General features: G+C 46.0%; 1 protein-coding gene across 3 annotated transcripts in view; it reads left to right on the plus strand.

Annotated features, from left to right (window-relative positions):
• Nucleotides 1-24,943, plus strand: part of IGFN1 (immunoglobulin like and fibronectin type III domain containing 1) — a 743,161-nt gene that overhangs the window by 120,334 nt on the left and 597,884 nt on the right. The gene's annotated exons all lie outside the window — the stretch shown is intronic.

Below are 24,943 nucleotides of genomic sequence, written 5' to 3' on the forward strand. Positions count from 1 at the left end.
GAGGCCTTCACGAGATTAAAGACTGCTTTTTCCTCTGCATCTGTTCTTACCAGACCTGATACCGAAAAGCCATTCTTTCTGGAAGTTGATGCCTCTTCCGTAGGAGCTGGAGTGGTTCTTACCCAGAAGGGGCCTAGGGGCCGAACTCTCTCCTGCGGCTTCTTCTCCAAAACTTTTTCCTCCGCAGAGAGGAATTATTCTATTGGGGATCGTGAGCTTTTGGCTATCAAGCTTGCCTTGGAGGAATGGCATCATCTGCTGGAGGAAGCTCGATTTCCAGTCAGTATTTTCACGGACCACAAGAACCTCCAGTACCTACAGACAGCTCAACTGTTGAACCCACGTGAAGCCCAGTGGTCCCTCTTCTTTTCCCGTTTTGACTTCAGATCCATTTTCGCCCAGCCAAGAAAAACATCAAGGCTGACGCCCTGTCACATGCTTCCGATGTTATGGGGGAGGACTATGCTCCGAAACACATCATTCCTCCAGAGAGGCTTGTGCTGGCAGCGCCGGTGGACCTTCGGGAATTACCTCCCGGCAAGACTTATGTACGACCTGGACTTCGAAAGAGGATCCTGACCTGGGGACATTCTTCTCGAGTGGCTGGGCACCCTGTGGTGCAGCGCTCTGTGGCCCTGATTTCCCATTTCTATTGGTGGCCTGATTTGGTCAAGGATGTTCGGGATTTTGTGCGGTCTTGTGCCTCTTGTGCTCGCAATAAGCCCGCACGACAAAAACCAGCTGGTCTCCTGTTGCCGTTACCCGTGCCTACCTGCCCGTGGTCTCACGTGGCTATGGACTTCATTACTGATCTGCCGCCATCATCTGGCAATACCGTTATCTGGGTGGTAACAGACCGCTTCTTTAAGATGTCCCATTTTGTCCCTCTACCAGGTTTGCCTTCAGCCCCACGTCTTGCCAGTCTCTTCTTCCAGCACGTCTTCCGGCTTCACGGCCTTCCCCGGCACATCGTTTCTGATCGAGGTGTTCAGTTCGTGTCCAAGTTCTGGAGATCTCTGTGTAACCAGCTGCAAGTGAAATTGGACTTTTCCTTTGCCTATCATCCTCAGTCCAACGGCCAAGTTTAGAGGGTGAATCAGACTTTGGGGTGCTATCTCCGCCACTTTTACCATGGGCGGAGTTTTCCTACAATTCCCTGCACTCCACTTCTGCTGGTTCTTCTCCCTTCTTTATTAATTACGGACTGCATCCACGGCCTCCTCTTCCGTTACCTGTGTCTGCAGATGTTCCTGCTGTGGAGGACTTAGTACAGGATCTAAAAGCCATCTGGGAACAAGTCCGTACCTCATTGCTCCAAACCTCTGCCAAGACCAAGCGTCAAGCGGACAAGAAACATCGGCCTTTTCCTGTCTTAGCTCCTGGTGACAGGGTTTGGTTATCCTCAAGGTACGTCCGACTGAAGATCCCTGGCTACAAATTGGGACCCTGGTTCTTGGGTCCATTTGAAATCCTCAGTCGCATCAACCCGGTGGCCTACAAATTGCGGCTGCCTCCTAGCATGCGCATACCCAACTCCTTCCACGTTTCCCTCCTCAAGCCAGTCATCTTAAACCGCTTTGCCCGACCAAGTTCCTCTCCCTCCGGCACCACAAGCGGACTTTACTGATGTCTTCGAGGTGAAGGAGATCCTGAATACTAAGACAGTGAGAGGTAGGCGGTTGTTTCTGGTAGCCTGGAAAGGATTTGGTCCTGAGGAGAGATCTTGGGAGCCAGAGGATAACATGCTGGACAAGAGCCTGCTCCAACGTTTTCTCAGGCCCAAGAAGAGAGGGAGGCCGAAGGGGTGGTACTGTCACGGGTGCTCCCTTGATCCCTGTCTCGGATCGCGGACACATCCGTGCTCCCCCGTGTGCCCCCACTGCTACCCGGTCTCCTCACCTCTCCCGGCTCCTGCTCTTCCCTGAACTGCCGGGCATACGCGCGGCTCCTGCGAAAATTTTAAAGGGCCAGCGCACCGCTAATTGGTGCACTGGCTGAACACCACCTTTAAGAATCCTGCCTCTTACTGTGTCCCCTGCCGGATCTTTGTGCCTCATAGCCTTAGAGAAAGCTTCCAAGCGAGTATTCCTGCGTTCCTGTGTGTCTCTGCCCCTGAGTCCTGTGTTGCTGTGTTACCTAAGTTCCTCCGTGTTGCTGTGTTCCTTGTGCCTGTGTTCCCATTCCCACCTGCCTGGACCTCCTGTTGCTGACCCCGGACTTGGATTGATGTTGCATTTCTGCCGCCTGCCTTGACCCTGTGCCTGGACCTGACTACGAGATTGTCATCCGCTAAGGTACCTCGACCTCGGCTGCCACCGCGGGCTAGTCGCACCTGGGAACGACCTAGTGGTATCCTGCCGCAACAAGTCCAACCCGCTTTGCGGCGGGCTCTGGTGAATACCAGGTGCCGCTGGGCTCCGGTCCCGGGTGTTGTCTAGTTCCATCTCCGGCGGTGGTCCAGAGGATCCACTGATCCTAACATTATATACTTGAAAAATAATTTGGGATTATTTTTGTTCTCCCTGGCAATTTTTATCTCAGTCCCTATTTTTGCGGCCTTTATCTGCTTTTTACAGGATTTATTTTTCTCTTTATAATCCTGCAATGCCTCATCGCTACCTTTACGTTTTAGCACCTTAAACGCCTTGTATTTCTCGCTTATTGCTTTCCTTACAAGGCTAATTAGCCACATTGTTTTTTTCTTGTTCCTCTTATGCTTTTTCCCATAAGGTATTTCTTTCTCATAGGACTTTTTTTAGAATATATGAGTAAAAGTCCCATTTTGGTGGGGGGGCTTTTGTATTTGAGAACATTGTCCAAGTCTATGCCTTTAAGGTCTTCCCTTAGTTGCTGAAAATTTGCCCTCCTGAAGTTTAGAGTGTTGGTTGCCCCTTCCCTAACGCTCTTAGTAAAGCGTAATACAAAATCAATGATATTATGATCACTATTACCCAGGTTCCCCCCAAGCTGTAGTTTTGATACTGTAGTTTTGTTGGTAAGGATAAGGTCCAGCAGTGCCCCCCCTCTTGTTGGCTCCAGGACTAATTGCGACAGGTAATTATCTTTTGTTGTTGACAAGAACCTGCTACCTTTGAAGGACCTGCAGGTTTCTGCCCCCCAGTCAATTGAAGTCCCCCATGATAAGTATTTCACCATGCTTTGAAGCCGCATCCATTTCACTTATCAGCATTTCCTCTGCTGCCTCCATTATATTTGGAGCCTTATAACAAACCCCTAGTAATATTTTATTATTCTTTTTCCCTCCCCTTATCTCCACCCATAGGGACTCCGCAAGCCGATGTCATCTCGCAGGACAGGCTTGAGGCAAGAATTCACATATAAACAAACCCCTCCCCCTTTTTTATTTATACGATCCTTTCTAAAAAGACTATAACCATCGATAGTTACAGCCCAGTCATAGCTACTGTCCAGCCATGTCTCGCTGATACCCACTATATCATATTTCCACTCCAACATCGAGTTCCAGTTCCTCCATTTTGTTTGTGAGGCTTCTGGCATTTGTGTACATACGCTTTATATGGTTTTCCCTATTCCTTTTGTTCTTATTCCCCAGACTCATCCTAGCCTCCCTTCCTCCCCCATAGACTATGACTTTTCCCAGCTCTCTATCTACACTGTCTATTTGCCCTGCACAAGTGTAGGTGCCCTCCCCCCAGGTCTCTAGTTTAAACACTCTTCCAACCTTCTAGCCATTTTTTCCCCCAAAACAGCTGCACCCTCCCCATTGAGGGTTCCTACACCAACTTTTGAGCCACTTATTTACCTCCCTGATCTCCCGCTGCCTTTCTGGTGTGGCTTGTGGTACAGGTAGTATTTCGGAGAAAACTACCTTTGAGGTCCTTGCCCTGAGCTTATGGCCTAAATCTCTAAAATAATTTTTAAGGACCTTCCACCTACGTCTTACTTTGTCATTAGTGCCAATGTGGAGGACCATGACCGCTGGTTCCTCAACAGCCCCTCCCAGTAATTTGTCAACCCGATCCACAACATGCTGAACCCGAGCACTCGGCAAACAACACACTGTTTGGTATGCACGGTCTTTGTGACAGATTGCCCTGTGTGTTCCCCTAATAATCGAATCTCCCACTACCAGCACCTGTCTGACCTTGCCTGTGCTCCCATTACCCTTCTTACTGGAGCAGACAGTCCCCTGGTTGCTAGAGGCCATATCTTGCTGCAGCATTGCTACCCCAGAGCTGATATCCCCCTCATCCGCCAGCCTGGCAAACTTATTGGGGTGCACTAAATCATGACTAGACTCCCTACAACTCTTCCCTCGACCCCGCCTTCTACATGTTACCCAACAAGCTGCCCCCACACTCTGCACCTCCATACTTCCCTCCCCACACCCATCTTCCCTGGAGAGTTTGTGCTCCAGGAGCAGCAAACTTCGCTCCATATTGTCAGTTGCCCGCAGCCTTGAAACTTTCTCATTTAGATCCAGAATCTGGGCTTCCAGATGAGCAATTTTCACACATCCCATACAGCAGTATTCTCCCTCGAATGGCTGTTAAAGGAAAGCATACATGGCACAGGATGTACACTGCGTAGCAATGCCACTTATGGAGTCCATTGTTCTAATGGGGATTACAATAGAAATATGCACGGAAAGAGGAATTTACATGAGAAATAAAATGACCAACCACAACATACAGCCTGTTATTGTTAACTGTCACCTTCAGAAATTCTCTGATACTGTCATAATTGGCTTTATAAAGGATGGTGAGAAGAATCACTATATGAGCATCATTAACTCATTTGTAGAATGGAGTGAATGCAACAAACTCATACTAAACGTCAATAAAACAAAGGAAATGATTATTGACCCACAAAGGAATAAATCCGCATCAAGACCGGTCTCCATCGAGGGTCAAGCCGTCGAAAAAGTCAGTACCTACAAGTACCTGGGTGTCATCATGGAAGAGAAACTAGACTGGGCAGGAAACTGTAACCTTGCTGTTAAGAAAGTGGCATTGAGAATGTACTTCCTTAGGAAACTCAAATCATTCAATGTATGCAAAAAGATCCTAAAAATGTTCTATGAGTCCTCGATTGCAAGCGTAATTTTCTATGCTGTCACCTGCTGGGGGTGGTGGTGGTTCCATCAAGGAAAGAGATGAGGGTAGGATCTCAAAAATACTACGCAGGCTCAGAACTTAGTTGGCACACCCCTATGCCTATTTGGAGACATTTGGAGAGATGCATCCATAAGTTCAATGCAATAATAAACAACAAAGAGCACTTTGAAAATGGAAGAACCGGATTCCAAGAACAATGAAAATTTTTTTTTACAATCATTGGTACTTTTGATGAGGCCCATAAGGAAGTATGGGACATGAAAATATTGGAGTATCCTATTACAAGACAAGTGTCGGGGTCTGAGGTAGTGGATCCCCTGTACCACCGTGAGCGATTGGTGTAAGCCGGCACCTGGCTAAGTAGCACCTGGTTTTTACCAGAGCCCGCCACAAAGCGGGATGGACTTGCTGCGGCAGGGTACCACCAGGTCACTCCACAGGCGTGACTTTGCCCGTGATGGCATATTCTCCGTGTAGAGGGAGTCCATAAAGCCGGGAGACATGGAAGAAGAACAGACTGGCCAGAAGAGGAGCTGATGGCAGACCTGGCAGCGGACCAAATTGAGACCTCTTCGAGAACCTGTCAGTTACCACCCAGATGACGGAATTTCCAGAGGAAGATGGCAGTTCCATAATAAAATCCATGCATGTCCTTGTGAGTCCATGGGCAGCTGGGTAACAGCAACAGAAGACCAGCAGGTTTTAGGCGAGATGGCGAGCACAGGAGGTGCAAGAACCCACAAACTCCCACACATCTTTGACCAGGTCTGGCCACCAATAGTAACGAGAAATGAAGGCTACTGAACACTGCACCCCAGGATGCCCAGACGCTCAAGAGCAATGTTCCCAAGTCAATATCTTTTTCCGAGTATTGAAGGTGATCTTCCACTCAACGCCTTCACAGATGCGGATGAGGTTCTATGCCCCCGCTGATCCAGCTTGGTGAAAACCTTGGCATCACGTAAATAGTCAAAAAGTTCTGTGATCAAGGGTTGCAGTTTTTCACCATGATTTTAAAACCGCGGGAGTCGATACACGGATAGAGGGAGGTGTAATTCTTGGCCACGAAGAAAAATTCAGCACTGGCATGAGAAGGGGATTTGCGGATGAACTCCTTCTGCAGATTCTCCTTGATATAGGCCGACATAGCTGCAGTCTCGGGCACAGAGAGTGGGTATACGCGACCAGGTGGAGGAGATGTGCCCGGAAGCAGCTCTATAGGACAGTCGTAAGGACGGTGCGGAGGCAGAGTCTTGGCTTGTTTCTCTGAGAAGACGTCAGGAAGGTCCATATAAACAGCAGAAAGACCCACCAACTCAGAAGAAGATCGGGCAGACACTGGTTGGAGAACCTCAAGGCAGGAAGACTGGCACTCAGGACCCCAGCGAAGAACCTCCCCTGTCTGTCAGTTGAGGACAGGTGCCAATAGGACGGAGGATGTGGAGCGGGGAAGCACATAGAAAAACAGTCTCTCTTTATGCAAGGCACCAACTTGGAGGCATAGTGGTTCGGTGCGATATTGATCTGGGTCACAGCGGATCTGCCCATGATGGACGAGATGACCAGAGGGGTATGGCCCATGCCAGGGCCACTCTCGACCGTTCAGTTATGAATTGTGTAGGCATTAGTTCAATATGCAAGGAGCACTGCGTAATAAAGCTTCTGTACAACTTCGCATCCCTATCATATTTGGAAAGCATAGAGCCTCTGCCTAGATTCTCTGAAACTAGACAAATTGGGCTAGCAGATGGAACTGCAGGAACTTGACGTGGCTTTTCCTAGCTGTTGACCTTGTACAGCAATACGTTGGGAATGTGGAGAGATCAGCCAGTTCTGGTAGCGGAACCTTGGCGGGATTCATGGCCAAATCTTACTGTCAGGGTCTGAGGTAGTGGATCATCTATACCACCACGAGCAATAGTCTAAGCCGACACCAGGGAGCAGAGTCTAAGCGACATCTGGTTTTCACCAGAGCATGTCGCAAAGCGGGATGACCTTGCTGATTCAACAAGGTGCTGGAAGCATTCCTCAGAGATTTTGGTCCATATTGACATGATGGAATCACACAGTTGCCGCAGATTTGTCGGCTGCACATCCATGATGCAAATCTCCCGTTCGACCACATCCCAAAGATGCTCTATTGGATTGAGATCTGGTGACTGTGGAGGCCATTTGAGTACAGTGAACTCATTGTCATGTTCAAGAAACCAGTCTGAGATGATTCCAGCTTTATGACATGGCGCATTGTCCTGCTGAAAGTAGCCATCAGATGTTGGGTACATTGTGGTCATAAAGGGATGGACATGGTCAGCAACAATACTCAGGTAGGCTGTGGCGTTGCAACGATGCTCAATTGGTACCAAGGGGCCCAAAGAGTGCCAAGAAAATATTCCCCACACCATGACACCACCACCACCAACCTGAACCGTTGATACAAGGCAGGATGGATCCATGCTTTCATGTTGTTGATGCCAAATTCTGACCCTACCATCCGAATGTCGCAGCAGAAATCGAGACTCATCAGACTAGGCAACGTTTTTCCAATCTTCTACTGTCCAATTTCGATGAGCTTGTGCAAATTGTAGCCTCAGTTTCCTGTTCTTAGCTGAAAGGAGTGGCACCCGGTGTGGTCTTCTGCTGCTGTAGCCCATCTGCCTCAAAGTTCGACGTACTGTGCATTCAGAGATGCTCTTCTGCCTACCTTGGTTGTAACGGGTGGCGATTTGAGTCACTGTTGCCTTTCTATCAGCTCGAACCAGTCTGCCCATTCTCCTCTGACCTCTGGCATCAACAAGGCATTTCCGCCCACAGAACTGCCGCTCACTGGATGTTTTTTCTTTTTCGGACCATTCTCTGTAAACCCTAGAGATGGTTGTGCGTGAAAATCCCAGTAGATCAGCAGTTTCTGAAATACTCAGAGCAGCCCTTCTGGCACCAACAACCATGCCACGTTCAAAGGCACTCAAATCACCTTTCTTCCCCATACTGATGCTCGGTTTGAACTGCAGGAGATTGTCTTGACCATGTCTACATGCACTGAGTTGCCGCCATGTGATTGGCTGATTAGAAATTAAGTGTTAACGAGCAGTTGGACAGGTGTACCTAATAAAGTGGCCGGTGAGTGTATATTTCTTCACAGAGTTGCATTTAGGAGCATCTTTATCTTTAGGGTTTGGTCTTAAAGCTTAATGGGGTATTTCCACTGCTAGTAGTGGGGCTTGGTATGGGGGTAGAACATTTTCGTAGTAACTCCAGAGTGAAAGTTGGGATTGCTCCTGGAAGAACTGATTATTTTTTTTATTGAAGTTGAGTATCGGACAATATAACACATTGGACAGAGCCAGAACACAAGCAAACTGTTAACTGTTTAAAATACAGCATACATGTGGTTTAACATTTTGTCCTATACCCATCTCTTTGTTTATTAATAGCAGGTCACTACTGTCCCGTTGCATTTATTTGAGTGGTAAAAGAAGCAACTGTGTATTGTGTTAAAAGTGAATTGCACCACTTTCCCCACACCTTTTGAAATTTATCTGAGGATCCTCTACCCTTGTATAGTAGATGGAGCTTACGAGTTTTCTCCACGTGGAAAATGGTGGCGGGCGCAGGGCCAGCCACCATAGTTCATACGCTTTCCTTGCCAAAAAAGGGATTCTCTTGAAAATATCATTGTGTGATGCTGCCATGCTTCCTAATCCAATATCCCTAGCAAGCAGGGACCAGAGAAACTGGTGCATCTATTATGCTAGACAAATGGGATGTCACCGATTGGGCAACTGGGCAGTCCACACCATGTGCCAGAAGTCTGCGTATGGTGGTCTGTAGCAGACACACTGAGTAGGAATGTGTCCTATTTTACGCAATATTTCTGGAGTGAGGTAGCATTGGTGAATGAAAAAAGCTGTATCATTTTATTATTGGCAGAGGGTGACACCACCATTGGGGAGTCTAGACCGGTCTCACTTATACAAGGCTGGGACAGTCTGGTATTCTACCTTTGCTGTAGTCAAGTGTGAGTAGAGCATAGAGATAAGGCCCGGGGGTCCTGGCATCTGAGAACACTCCGGGCCGCATCTGCCATGAGGCGAGATGAGAATCTGCCTCAGCAGATGTCAGAGCTCTTACAAGAGCAGCAAACAGGTGAAACCCTGTTCACGTTACCTTGCCACAACAGGGGATACAGCCTGGTGGGATGTTTCTTTCGGCTCTGCATTTTCTGATACTTTGCAGGTACCGCTCCTCCCACAAATATGGCATCAGATGCAGAAGGAAGTGCAGTTGTGTGCATCCATTCGCCCAACTGTCCAGTCTATCTGCCCCTCCGACTCTCTGCTGATCAGCCTGCCCTCTCATTTGCTGCCTGCTTCTCTGCCATCTGACTGCCGGCCTGCACCTCCATCCGCCTGCCCTCTGATCTGCCTGTCTGCCTGCTCATCTGCCTGTCTGCCTGCTCATCTGCCTGTCTGCCTGCTCATCTGCCTGTCTGCCTGCTCATCTGCCTGGCCATCCGCTCATCTGCCTGGCCATCCGCTCATCTGCTCGTCCAAATGCCTCTCTGCTGCTCCGTCTGTCTGCTCACCCACTCATCCGCCTGCCGTCTAATCCGGCCGCTCATCTGCCCATCCACCTGCCTGCTAGCACGTCCATTTGTTTATCGGTCTGTCTGACTGCATCTGCTCCTGAGTCTCATCCACTACTACCCACCTCCCAGGTAAAAATATATACACTCTTTGTGGGTTTCCTGCCTGTATATAATTTCTATTGGGGTTTCCTGACCGTATACACTGTCTATGTGTTGTCCTGTCTGTATCTAATGATTATGGGAGTGTCTTGCCTGTATACACTGTCTATAGGGGTATCCTGTTTGTATAAACTGTTCTATAGGAGTGTTCTGTCTTTACATACTGTTCTATAGGGGTGTCCTGTCTGTATATACTTTATGGGAACCAAACAAGTTTTTGGAGCAGCAAGCTTCAAAGAGATCCGTCTCAAGATCCTGTAAGTATACAATCCTCGATGTGGAAGCAGCACTCCAGGGTTAATAAAAAAAATCTTTATTACACCAGTGGAAATATACAACGTTTCGGCTGACTCTATGCAGCCATTCTCTAGTGTGGCTGGATACGCCATTGTGTACTGAATTGAGGACTCTGTCTTTTCTTGACATGTTGGAGCGTGGAACACATTTTCTAATGAGCCGCTAAGAAATTAGGAAAGAATGCCACGTTGGAATTGTTGTATTTGATTTAGCTTGCCACTTGCAGTGCCGCATCCCTGTCTTTTCTGCTAAGTAGTCTTACCAAGGAGGCTTTGCTGGGACCCAGAGGGCCCTCTCCACCACGAACGCTGCTGAGAAATTTGCCTACGGTAGAGTATCACGTAGCCATTACTCGACAAACATGCAAGGCTCTCTTCCCTCTGTTCTTTCTGGGAGACCAATGATTCTAAGATTATTTCGACGGAGCCTGTTCTCCAGGTCATCCGCCCTTTGCACCCACAGGTTTGCTGCTCCCTCCAGCTCTGCAATTGTATCTGGAAGCCTGTGCTACTGTATCTCCGAGGTGAGACATCCTATCTTTTGCCTCCAGCACTCTGCCACTAAGGTTTTGAATGGCATGTCACAAGAGGCTGATGTCTACATTGACCTCCACAAGCTGTCCCAGTAACTGACCTGTCTTAGTGTGGGTTCTGGCTCTGGGCCTGGGGCCTACTGTTTGGTAGAGGACATTTGATGCTGGGGCCATGAAGGTGGACTGGCAGAGTTTTCGGCCCTCCTCACAAATTCTCACAGCCTGTCTGACTGATGCCATCACCTTGTGACTCATTTGTGCTGATTTCCGGCTGTGTTGCCTACGTGATCTGGAGGATTATATGGTTGCAGCGGGCTGGACATTGTGAAAATACTTAGAATTGGGAGATCTCACACCTCCTCTACTCCTTCCAATAAAGTTAGCTCCATACAAGTGTGGTCACTGCTCTGCAGGTTTTCTCTGATGCTGACCCTGGGAGAGATGAGCCTGTCAGCCCTCTTTTTACAGTATGAGCCTTCGTCCCAGAGGGTAATTGTGAGACACTGGCAGCGATTTATGGTGCTATCTCAACGTGCTCCCTTGCTCTCCAAAAGTGGATGGGGTACAGAGATCTGTCACTTTCATCTCTTGTTTCTACTGGTGGCCAGGTCTGGTCAAGATGTACAAGACTTTGTGAGTTCCTGTGCTTTCTGTGCCTGAATAAAGTCATCACGGCTGGTCTGCTCCTACCACTGCCTATACCCAGCTGGCCGTGGACTCAAGTAGCCATGGACTTTGTTACAGATCTTCCGCCATCTTCTGGTATTACCGTCATCTGTGTGGTCACAGACTGTTTTTCTAAGATGTCCCACTTCATCCCTCTGACTGGTCTACCATCATCTACTCGTCTTGCAAGCTTGTTCTTCCTTTACCAGCTTCTTGGACGTCCTCAACACATTGGGGCACATTTACTTACCTGGTTCATTCGCGTTCCAGCGGCGGCTTCTCCGACGAGCGTTCGGGTCTTCCGGCGATTCATGAAGGTCCTGCGCCCGATGTCCACCAGGTGTCGCTGCTGTGCCGAAGTCCGCCGAGGTGCCCCGGAGTTCGTCTTCATTGTGGTGCATGTGATTATGGCCCGTGCGACCAATTATTATTTTTTTAAATGCGGCAGTTTTTCCGAATCCGTCAGGGTTTCGTTCGGCTATGCCCCCCGATTTCCTTCGCGTGCATGCCAGTGCCGATGCGCCAAAATCCGATGGCGTGCGCCAAAATCCCGGGCAATTCAGGGGAAATCGGCGCAAATCAGAAATATTCGGGTAAAATGTCGGGAAAATGCGAATCGGGCCCTTAGTAAATGACCCCCATTGTCTCAGACCAAGGGGTCTAGTTTGTTTCCAGGTTCTGGCATTCCTTCTGGAGAACTGGTCCATCGTATTATCTTGGGCGGAATTCTCCTATAATTCTTTGGACTCTGAATCTGCCGCTCCCTTCTTCATTGTTTACTGATGACATGCACGCCCACTGCTTCCCATGTCTTCTGATGTTCCTGCCATGGAAGAGTTGTTTCAAGACCTTAAGTCCATCTGGGAGCTGACTCATCGTTTTCTACTTCAGGTTTCCGCCTGCACCAAAACCCAGGTCGACAAACGCAGGTCTCCTCCGGTCTTCTCTCCGGGTAATAATGTGACTGTCCTTCAGATATATCCGGCTGAGAATTCCAAGCTACAAACTCAAAGCCCATTAACCCCGTAGCTTACAGGCTTAGTCTTCCTTCCACCATGTTCATCCTGAAAACTTCCACATCTCCATTCTAAGGCCTGTCATCCTGAATTGCTTCTCCTGCCAAGTAGCTCCTCCTTCTCCTGAGTCCAACAATGTCTTTTAACCCCTTAAGGACGCAGCCATTTTACAGCTTAAGGCTCAGCCCGATTTTTTGGATTCTGACTTGCTTCGCTTTATATGGTTATAACTTTTGAACACTGTTACTTATCAAAACGATTCTGAGATTGTTTTTTCCCCACATGTTGTACTTCATTTTAGTGGTAAATGTTGGCTGATAAGTTTTGCGTTTATTTACAAAAAAAAGAAAATATGATAAATTTTTTGAAAAATTTGCCATTTTCGAAATTCTAAATCATTGCGTTTTCAGGCAGATAGATTTACCACCTAAATAAGTTGCTGAATAACATTTCCCATTTGTCTACTTTACATTTTCATAATTTCTGAAATGTCTGGATAATTTATTTTGATGTCACGCGGCTTACAAATAGAATATCGCTTTTCCGGATTTTCAGAATTGACTATTTTGGGGATAAATACAGTTTTGAATGAAATTTTACATATTTAGCATCAAAACCCCCTATATAATCTACCCATTTTCAAAGCTGCACCCCTCAATCTATCAGAAACAGCTTTTACGAAGATTGTTAACCCCTTGAGATCTTCATAGTAATTGAATCAAAATGGAGGTGAAATTTAGAATGGTCATATTGTTCCCTTATACGTTCATTTAGCACTAAAATTTACACATTTCCAAAATATAAAAAGAGAAAACCCACCATACAATTTGTTCTGCAATTTCTCCTGAGTACAAAGACCCCCCACATGTGGCTGTGACTTGTTTTATGGGCGCACAGCGAGACGCAGAAGGGAAGGAGAGCCCTGCAGCTGCCAGGATTTTAGTTTCCTCATTGGCCCCTTTTGAAGGCTATAAAATTTTCGCTTTTTCGTTATTGGGGCCATGTGACGGCATTTTTTTTGCGGGATGAGATGCTTTTTCCATTGTTACCATTTTGGGGTTGGTATCACCTATTGTTGAAAATTTAGGAACTTTTTTTGAGGGCAGGAGTAGAAAAGCATCAATTCTGTACTGGATTTTTGACTTTTTTTTTTTGGTGTTCACCGTATAGACTAATAATCATGTTAGCTTTATTCTATGGGTTGATACGATTACGGGGATACCAGACATGAATATATTTTCTTACGTTTTACTAAATTTGTCAAACAAAACCCTAATGTGGGGAAAAATCTATAATTTTTGTATTGCCATCTTCCAAGTGGCATAACTTTGTTACGTTTTTGGCTACGGAGCTGGTTGATGGCTTGTTTTTTGCGGGACATGTTGTACTTTGCACCAGTATCATGTCTAAGTACATATGGTTTTTTGGTCGCATTTTATAACATTTTTTGTGGGATTGAAAAGGTAAAAATCATAATTTTTGGAGGGTTTATAACAGTTTTTTTTTACGGCGTTTATCGTGGGGGTTCAATAATGATTTACTTTTATTCTACGGGTTGTTACGGACGCGGTGATACTATATATGTGGGGTTTGTGTTATGATTTAGACTTTTTTTTTGAGTTATATGTCTCTTTATATGTTTTGGGGGTTTGGGGCATTTTTAGTGATTTATGGCTTTATTTTTTTATTGAATAACTTTTTTTTTTACTTTTTTACTTTTATACCATGGTACATGAACAAGAAATCCTCTGATTGCTTGTTCATGATAATATTCTGCAATACTGATGTATTGCAGGGTATTATCAGTGTCAGCCTATGCACTTGCATAGGCTGGCACTTTGCCAGTAAGATGACGTCACAGACGCCATCTTACTGGCAATTCTTGCTAGTAACTCTGGGGTCCAGATCGGACCCCAGAGTTACTATAGCAACGATCGGCGCCCCCCGAAAACGGTTCGGGGGGGCCGATCGTGGGGGAAAGACACCCCAGATGCTTGTTAGATGCCGCGGTCGCGCTGACCGCGGCATCTAAAGGGTTAAGCACCCGCGATCGGAGACAACTCCGATCGCGGGTGTTACACTGGGGTGCCGGCTATTAGTTACAGCCGGCACCCCGTGTTTCCCGATGCCGGTTCGGCTCTGATCCAGAGCCGAGCCGGCATAGGCGCCGTGGCGGATATATCCGCCACTGAGCGCTAAGTCACTGCGCTCCGTGGCGGATATATCCGCCGCGGAGCGTGAAGGGGTTATGTTAAGGAGATCCTGGACCTGAAGTCTGTTAGGGGGAAGAGGTTCTTTCTTATTGATTGGAACGGGTTCGGGTCAGAGGAGAGATCTTGGTTAGCGCAAAGATAACATCCTGGACAGCAGTGTTCTTCAGAGGTTCCTTCAGCCAAAGTGGGGTTACTGTCACGGTTGCTCCTGCGACCCATATCTCGTGTCACAGCTGCACCCATGTGCCCCACCATGCCGGCCGCAGCTTCACTCACCAGTCCTCGCTCGAGTGACGACTCCCGCGCTCCAGCGCACGCGCCCCCTCTGTGAAGTTTAAAGGGCCAATGTGCTGCTTTTTGGCACTGATCGGCTTCTACCCTAATATATTGTCTGTCACCACTGCCGCATCTTTATGCCTCATAGCCTGAGAGAAAGCTTGATTTTGTGACTTCTGTGTATTATCCATTGTGACCCCTGCTACATTCCTGACCTCTAATCTCTGCCACCTGCCTTGACCTTCAGCTTCGTCCCTTACTCCGATTCTGTGTCAACTATCCTGACCTCCTGCATGTCCTCGACTCTGATTCTGCTTGCTGATTCTGTACCTCGCCTCGGTCACTACTGTGAGTAAAGTCATGCCTGTGGAGTGAACTGGTTGTATCCCGCTGCAGCAAGACCAACCGTGTGCCAATTAGACTCCGCTCCCAGGTGTCAGCTTACATTGGTTGCGGTGGTTCAGTGGGTCCCCCACCTCGGACCCTGACAGAGATTTTTTCTTAAGGTATTTCTCTATAATTTGTAAAGCCCTGTGGAATTTAATTGCGTTGTATAAATAACAATTATTATTATCTCTCCTTATAATGTCTTTGTCATGGGGGTGTTCAGGTTTACCTACAGGTTTACCCTACATTGACCATTTTAAGGATGTCTCATTGCAGTATTGGGAAAGTGGGTTTGTTCGTGAATCCAGGCTATCCCATAGCCATCTGCCCAGGACTGGGGTTTAAGGAGACCTTGTAGACTTCATTCCTTAATAAAGTGTAGTGTACTGTAGCGTATGACATCCTGGAAGTTCAGATACTAGGGTAACACTCCAATATGTCCAATATTTGCAATTGTGCAATACAGGCGGTCCCCTACTTAAGGACACCCGACTTACAGACAACCCATAGTTACAAACAGACCACTCTGACCTCTTGTGAAGCTTTCTGAATGCTTTACTATAGTCTTAGATTGCAGTGATCAGCTGTAAGGTGTCTGTAATGAAGCTTTATTGATAATCCTTGGTGCCATTACAGCAAAAAATGTTTAAACTCCAATTGTCACTGGGGCCAAAAATTTTTTTTTGTCTGGAACTACAATTATAAAATATACAGTTTCGACTTACATACAAATTCAACTTAAGAACAAACCTCCAGACCCTATCTTGTACGTAACCCGGGGACTGCCTGTAGAAGGTATCTGGGGCTGGACAGATTCTCTGACCTGGTGTTTGTTTATCAGGAGCTGTATTGCACTAGTTTGATGAAGTACAAGATGATCCAACCAGTCAAAGTTCCACTAATATGGCATGTGACAGTCTCTCCCAGGTAGCAGGTAATACCGCTAGGAAACCAGTATTAGGGATGGAGGGGCACCCAGTCCCAGATATAGGCCTAGATGGAGCGCCCTCACTTTTACTGTGCTAGAGGCTCAGGCTGTGTCCCCCAAAGTAGCAGCTGGTGTAGTGCACTGTTTTATATTTGGCTTCTTTAGGGTGATGGTGTTTCCACACTGGTGCTTGGTGGTGTAAGTATGGTAAACATTTTAGAAGTGAGGATGTATAGGCAGTAAAACATCAAATCATTCAAGACTTTGAAATAATTTCAGCTGTGCCATCAGGTCAGGTTTCCATGGAGGAGAAGGAAGCAAGCATTGCTTCACTATACTCTCTGGCCGTTTACCTTTTGAATGCAATGTCATTTGACCCCTTTACGCCGCAGCCCTTTTTTCATTTTTGCGTTTTCATTTTTCACTCCCCACCTTCAAAAATCTATACCTTTTTTATTTTTCGATGTACAGAGCTCTGTGATGGCTTATTTCTGCGTAACAAATTACACTTCAATGGTGGTATTTAATATTCCAAGCCTTGTACTGTTAAGTGGGAAAAAAATTCCAAAAGCAGTGAAAAAAACGCATTTGTGCCACATTCTTGTGTGCTTGGATTTTACGGATTTCACTTTATGCCCCAAATGACATGTCTACTTTATTCTTTGGGTCGGTATGATTACGGGTATACCAAATTTGTATAGGTTTTATAATGTTTTCGAACATTTAAAAATCTGTACAAAAATTTTTTTTGGGATTCTACTTTCTTCTGGCGCTAATAACTTTTTATACTTTGATGTAAGGAGCATTGGGAGGTGTTGTTTTTTGCAGATTTTGATGATGTTTACAATGTTATCATTTTTAGGACTGTACGACCTTTTGATCACTTTTTATAGAGTTTTTTTTTTTAATGGAAAAAAAGTGCCTTTTTCGACTTTGGGCGCGATTTTACGTTATATATATATCCGTGCTAGGGAAAGGGGGGGGGGGGTGATTTGAGTTTTTAGGTTTTTTTATTATAATTTATTATAATTTTTTTCTAAACTTTTTTTTATTTTGACTATTCTTCACACTCCCTAGGTTGTCTGTACGATCCTATCATATACTGCCATATTACAGTATTGCAGTATTTGTGGATTTTGCTCCTCATTCATTTCAATGTGCTCCCCGATGATGTCACGGGGAGTGACGATCTTCAGAAAGATGTCCCAGTCGGTAAGGGGTTAACACTGTTCTGCTTAAAATTACAAAGCTATATTTAGTGCATTTTGAACAAAACATGCCCCACATTGAGTCCCTTCATAAATATGTGCTCTCTAAATAAAATATGCCCTCTCCCCAATGAAGACAAATCAATATTTCATTATTAATATGGTGTCACCCACCCTCTATTATTCTGTAGAGGTTTGATGGTAAGGATAATGTGGAATGCTATGGGCAGCATGATTACACATTTGCTCCTCAGCGTTAAAGAAGGGTTACTATATGCTAACAAAGATGTGAATAGAAGCTTGTGTTAGAGATCTGAAGGAAGATATGGCACGTCTGCGACCAGTCGACAATCTTGAGAGGAGTATGCTGCAATTGTGCAGTGATGTAAAGATGTCAGTGTCAGAAATGGCAGCCCTAGCAGATCCTGCTCTCCCTAACATCCGGGGGAACAGACCAGCTAGTAGTAGGGTGGTTGAAAGTGCAGGTAAGCCAAGGCAGCTAGTGGTTGAAGGGGACTCAATAATCAGGAAGACGGATAGAATAATTTGTCGCCAAGACTGCAAATCGTTTCCTGGTGCAAGGGTTTGGCATGTGGTGGAAAGGGTGGATAAGTTACTCAGAGGGGCAGGAGATGACCCAGCTATCGTGGTCCATGTTGGTACCAATAACAGAATAAATGGGAGGTGGAGGAGCCTGAAGAATAGTTTGAAAGAATTAAGTTTTTTGTATAATTGTATTTTTATTGTAGTTTTTCCAAACAATGTAACAACCAATATCAGCATAAGAATAAGCAATAAAAATTTTCCAATATAAACACACAAATACAGATCTTATCGGGTCTAGAAACAATGCCCACATCAATCCCATGCTCTAGCTAGGAATTACCCACCCAGCCAAAACAATGAATATTCAGCAATCCTCAGGTGCGTAATCACGCAATATAAGATATGAACAATGGTTGAGACCTATATATAAACAAGCATGTAACCCATAAGGCTGACGAAATTGTTGGTCTCACTACCAATGTCTATGATTATACGCACCACATTGGGTGCTAATACCTTCTTAGTAAAGACCCAGATAAATTAATAAAAAAGAAAGACCATTAATAGAAACACAGGGGTAACATTCATACTTACAATGACGACAAACAACATGCAAGAGGAAACAAAAAGGTGGATGTCCATGTCACTCTTCCTCTCGCCCTAACTCCCCTGCCCAGAAGCGATCCCATTGATCCCATACTTTATCAAATGCTAAAGTGCGGTTATTCAGGGAGGCGGTCATGGATTCCATCGGTCGGATTCCCCTTATTCTAGAGAGGAGGTCTAGGCGGGAGGGGGGAGCTTGCTGTTTCCAGAATTGCAATATCAGACACCTTGCTGCAGTGAGTATGTGTAAACACATCTTGGTGGTTGCCTTGGCCAAAGGCTGGGGGGAGACATTCAATAGGTAGAAGAGCGGGGAAAGTGGGACGTCCACCGCCGTGACTGCTTCGATAAGGGTCCTCACCTCTTGCCAAAAGGGCTGAATAAATGGGCAGCCCCAGAAAATGTGTTGGAGGGTCCCGACAGCGAGACCACAACGCCAACAAGTGTCAGGTGTATCAGGGAGTAGTTTGTGGAGTAAGGAGGGTGTATGGTACCACTGCAACATTAATTTGTACCGGTTTTCTTTGTGTGTAGCGCAACGAGAAGTCTCTGCAGCCCTCCGCCAAATCAACGGCCACGTCTCTTGTGTTATTGTCTCTCCCACTATGCCCTGCCACTTGGCCATATATGAGTGAGTGACCGGTTCTTCCGGATCCGGGTGTAATAACACCATGTAGATGTCTGATATGAGACCAGCAGTGTGAGTGGCATTTTTGCAAATATGTTCAAAAACCGTGGGTATCGAAACAGTCTCAGTGCTCTCCAGAGATTGCAACAGGTGCCTAACCCGCATGTAGTAGAGGTTGGCGGAGGGCGGGAGATGGAACTTGTCTCGCAGGGTGTCAAAAGGTAAAATCTTCCTATCTCTGTAGTCTACAATATCTGCAAACCTAAATAATCCCTTCTCATGCCAGGGCTTGGAGTCCTGTCCGGTTCCCACATAATGCAAAGAAGAGGTGTGTAAAAAGGACTGCATTGGAGAACACTGTGACACCAAGGGAAATCTGCTTGTGCAAGCTCTCCAGATTTTAATTATAAAGGCGATGGGACCTAGTAGGGAGCTAGCCATCGGGGGTGGCTTTTTAGACCAGAGGTAGGAGTTGGGGTGAAATGGGGCTAACCACAATTTCTCAATCTCCATCCATTTGGAGAATGCCCACAAGGTGGACCAGGCCGGAATGCGTCTCAGGTGGGTCGCCCAGTAATACTTAATTATATCTGGTACCGACAAGCCTCCCTTAGATTTATGGCATAACAAGACTGACTTGGAAATCCTGTGTCTCTTTCTGGCCCATATTAAATGTAGGATCAGTGCCTGCAGAGACCGTAGGGCGCTCAGCGGGACCGACACTGGTAATGTTTCAAAAGCATAGAGCAATTTGGGCAGGATGGTCATTTTGATCGCTGCTATTCTGCCAAAAAGGGACAAGGGGAGAGTGTTCCATTTATCTAGCAGGGTCCTTATTTCCCGAAAGAGGCCAGGGAAATTTTGTCCATAAAGGGAGTTGTAAGAGGGGGTCAGCGATATCCCAAGATATTTAATCGCATCAGTTTTCCAATTATATTTGAAGGTAGATTTAAGGTTAAGCGGCAGAGCCTCCGTCTTGGAGGTATTAACTTTGTAGCCAGATAGGTGTCCATATTGCACTAACCGCGCTCGTAAATTGGGAAAAGATTGGGTTATAGTGAGCAGAATATCATCTTCAAACAATGCCAGTTTAAATTCCTTATCCCTAAGTGTGATGCCATGGATATTAGGATCCTGCCGGATGATGGAAGCTAAGGGTTCTATACAGAGTATGAACAAAAGAGGTGACAGTGGGCAGCCCTGCTGCGTACCATTCCGTATCTGCAGAGGAGGGGAAGAGGCGTGTGGGAGCTTGATTTGAGCTGTGGGATTTGAATATAGCCCTTTCAGAGAATGAAGGAAGGGACCCTTTATGCCAATTTGTTCTAAAACCTGGAACATAAAAGGCCAACTAAGGCGGTCAAACGCCTTTTCCGCGTCTAAGCTTAGAACCAGTGCTTGGTCACCCCTTTTGTTAACCAAGTCAATAAGATCAATCGTTCTCCTAGTGTTGTCACCCACCTGCCGGCAAGGAACAAACCCAACCTGATCCTTATGGATTAGTTGGGGAATCCATTGAATCAAATGATTGGCCAATAATTTCGTGAATATTTTCAAATCCGTATTTAAGAGTGCTATTGGTCTATAGTTGGCACAATCAGTCGCATCTTTCCCCGGCTTGGGGATAAGAGTGATGTATGAGTGAGTGAGGGTCTCAGGCAGGGGTTCTCCCTTAAGGAAGGCATTGAACACCTTCGTCATTCAGGGCAACAACACATCAGAGAAGACTTGATAATACAAGTAGTCCATCCGGGCCCGGGGACTTCCCATTAGGCATTTCCTTTATGACCTCTGCAATCTCATCTGATGTTAGTTCTGAGTTAAGGACGAAATAATTAGGTTTATAGCTTAAGGGAAGGACCTCCAAGGTAGTAGTCTATTGAATACTACCTGTGCCATGCACTACACAGGATTGGGGGAGGAGGAAAAGGAAGACGAAAAGGGGAAGGCTTTGGTGGGTGGTGAAGTGGGCAGTGCATGGGGGAGTAAGGCAGTTCATAAGGAGATCCACAAGATAAAAACAATAGTGAGAATATATGTGCCAGTAAAATTACTATAGCTCAAATAACTGTGGAAAATTAAAGTGTATGTTCACAAATGCCAGAAGTATCGAATGGCAAAATGGGTGAGCTTTAGGCTCTGGTATTAGAGGAACAGTTAGATGTTGTTAGTGTGACATGGCTTGTTGCATCAAATGATTGGGGTGTTAATATTCAAGGTTTTACACTCTTTAAAAAAAAGGGCAAATAGAAGAGACGTAAAAGCCATTGTGAATGAGACAGTGGTCAATGCAGAGTGTGAGGAGGCTGAAACTTTTTGGGTTGAGATTGAAAGCCAGGAGTGCTTTGAGAAAATAATTTTTGGTGTAATTTATAGCCCCCCCCCCCTCCCAATCAGTGATTACGATAACGCCTCTACAAGCATCTATGACACTTGTAGAGGTTGATTTACTCCTCCCAAAAAACCACCATGCGTATAAACACCCCCAAAGATAAATGAAATAATTTAGCGGTGTAATCCCCAGCTCTCTTTTAGAGTCTGGGGCTCATATTGGCTTCTCTGTGGGGGAAGCCTGTGGACAGCTTCAGCTCTGGCCCGCTGTATTGAGGGAGTCTGAGGCCGGTGTCCGCCCTGGGCCGCTGTGTGGAGAGCGTCTGGGGTGTCGGCGTAAGCCGCAGGCCATTCTTGGGGGGAAGCATGTGGCCAGGGTTAGCTCCGGCTTGCTGTGTGGAGGATGTCTTGGGCCGGCGTGAGCCCCGGGCCACTGTGTGGAGGGCATCTGGGGCCGGAGTCAAACCTGGGCCGCTGTTTGGAGGGCGTTTGGAGCCGTCCTCAGCCCTGGATGGCTGTATGGAGGGTGTCTGGGGGCGGCGTAAGCCCCGGGCCGCTATGTGGACGGTGTCTGGGGCTGGCATCAGCCCCGGGCCGCTGTGTGGAGGGCGTCTGGGGACGGTGTCCGCCCCGGACCGCCATGTGAAGGGCGTCTGGGGCCGGCGTCAGCCTGAGCCGCTGTTTGGACGGCGTCCGGGGCTGGCATAAGCCTCAGGCCGCTGTGTGGAGGGCGTCGGGGGCAAAAACAGGGGCTGTAACAATTTGTTCTTTTATAAATAAACGTCTGTAATAATAATCTTTATTTATATAGCACCATCATATTCGCTTTACGAATCATAGGGGACACATACAAATAAAATAAGACATTACAGAGTTCATATGGAACATTAGTCTTTTAACACTTATACGACTAGGAATTATATATTTGCAATACTGAAAATATCATGCTCCTCTTCGGCTGAAATTACTCCTCAAAAATGGTGAAGGAGAATTATTACCCTTCTGGATAAAGGTTATTGCGACCACGGCCCCCAAATAGAGGGTCACCTATGTAAACAAATGGAGCGGGCTGCACAGGACCATAGTGATAATGAGAGACTTTAACTTTCCAAATATAAATTGGGGTCAGGGCTCTTCTTTATCTATGAAGGGGAGACATCGGGGGTCATTTACTAAGGGCCCGATTTGCGTTTTTGCGACAGGTTAACCGAATTTTTCAGTTTTGCGCCGATTTTCCCTGTATAGCCCTGGGATTTCGGTGCACACGATTGGATTGTGGCACATCGGCGCCGACATGCACGCGACGGAAATCGGGGGACGTGGATATAAATCTGACGCCTGAGGCTTTCAATAATTACAAAATACTTGCCAAAATCTGTAAATAGGAAATAAAATACAAAATGAAAGACAGAAGGCGAAAGATGGCAAAACAAATGCTTTATCAATGTGAAAAAAAAATGGGTCTGATCAGTTTGGACCCCTATATTCTAAATATGGGGAATTGGTTACTGGAGACCAAGTGTTGAGGGGTGAATGGTGAACTGTTTGTCTTCTCTGTGTGTTTGTACCTTTTCTTCTTTTTCTCCTCCTGCTGGCCAGCAAACTTTTGTCTCTGTCCACTATTGTTTCACCAGACAAAGCAGTTCAGCAGTCACCACTCAGCATTACCTGATCTTACCTGTGTGTGTGCAAAACCTGAGCAGAGGGTGAGCTGGGGTTATATAGCTGCACCTGATTACTGCCAGGTGATGCTGAGCTGAAGCCATGTGGTTTATGTTTGCATTTCTATCTTTGTTTACTTTGTGTATATTGTAAACTCCCCTTTATTTTTATATTGTGTATTATATTGTGGCATTATGTATATTAAGTAAGAAATATATCTTTGTGTGATGTTTGTTGTTAAAGGTGCAACCCAGCGGTGTATCCCTTTAAAACTTAAGGGAAATAGTTGGCTATTTAATGACACCTGTGTGTACATGGATTGTCTCTAGGTCAGAATGTCTGATCTGACCACAGGGGAGCTGCTTGTTCCAAGGTAGCTGCAATCTATCCCCTGAATTATCTGCATTTTTGTTTTGTACATTTTATTTTTGTGCAAAAAAATGCAAGCCTTTTCTTTGGACCTGAAGCCTGAGTAAAGATTTATTTGTTTTTAAAGGCCAGAAGACCCCACATCTCAACACCAAGAGAAGGCAGAAATACTAAATAGGTTTTTTAGATCAACTTATACTATAGAAGAACGAACTTCTGCCGTCAGAGGTGCCAGTGTGGGTCATGCATCCTGTAATATACTAGACTGGCTGAATGTAGACATGATACAATTTGGGTTCAATAAAATCAATGTGTACAAGACTCCTGGACCAGATTGGTTAAACCCCAGAGTTCTTAAAGAACTAAGTTCTGTTATTGCTGTACGGTTGTCTAAAATCTTCAGGGATTCCCTAATGTCTAGTATAATGCCAAGTGACTGGCGCAAGGCAAATATTGTGCCTATATTTAAAAAGGGCTCTAGAACTTTGCCAGGCAATTACAGGCCTGTAATCTTAAGTTAAAGAATATATGCTGGAGTAAGTGACATTAAATAGTATAATAAGTGACAGCCAGCATATGTTTACTAAGGATAAAAGTTGTCAGACTAACCTGATCTGCTCCTATGAAGAAGTGAGCAGATGGCTGGATGGAGGAGCTTCTGGGGATACTGTGTTGTTATACTTTGCAAAGGCATTTGACACTGTCCCTCATAGATGCCTGATGGGTGAATACGGTCTAGTAGGATCGTATTCAGAGAGTTATGGTCAATGATTCCTACTCGGAATGGTCAACAGTTATGAGTGGTGTACCCAAGGGTTCTGTGCTTGGCCCACTACTATTTAATATTTTTATTAATGATATAGAGGTAGGAATTAATAGCACTGTGTCTATTTTTGCAGATGACACAAAGCTGTGCAGTGTAATACAGTCTATGGAGGATGTTCATAGGCTTCAGGGGGACTTTTAAAAACTGAGGGTTTGGCCATCCACTTGGCAAATGAGGTTCAATGTGGATAAATGTAGGGTTATGCACCAGGGGGCTAATAATCCACACGCAACATGTGTCTCTGGGGGAGTAAATCTTGGAGAGACCCTTGTTGAGAAGGACCTGGGCGTACTTGCAGATCATAAATTAAATATCAGCATGCATTGTCAATCAGCTGCCTCTTAAGCCAGCAAGATCTTGTCATGTATCAAAAATTGTATGGACTCTCGGGATAGGGATATAAACTTACCACTGTACAAGGCATTGGTTCGGCCTCACCTGGAATATTCTGTCCAGTTGTGGTCACCGGTTCATAAAAAGGATTCCCTGGAGCTGGAGAGGGTTCAACAAAGAGTCTAAGTGGTACCTGGTTTTCACCAGAGCCCTGCGCAGGTTGGGCTTGTTGCAGTGTGGTAGCACCAGGTCGTTCCACAGGTGTGATTTTGTCCA

This window comes from Engystomops pustulosus, chromosome 2 (genome assembly GCF_040894005.1).
Source record: "Engystomops pustulosus chromosome 2, aEngPut4.maternal, whole genome shotgun sequence".
In the NCBI taxonomy this organism is placed as follows: Eukaryota; Metazoa; Chordata; class Amphibia; order Anura; family Leptodactylidae; genus Engystomops; species Engystomops pustulosus.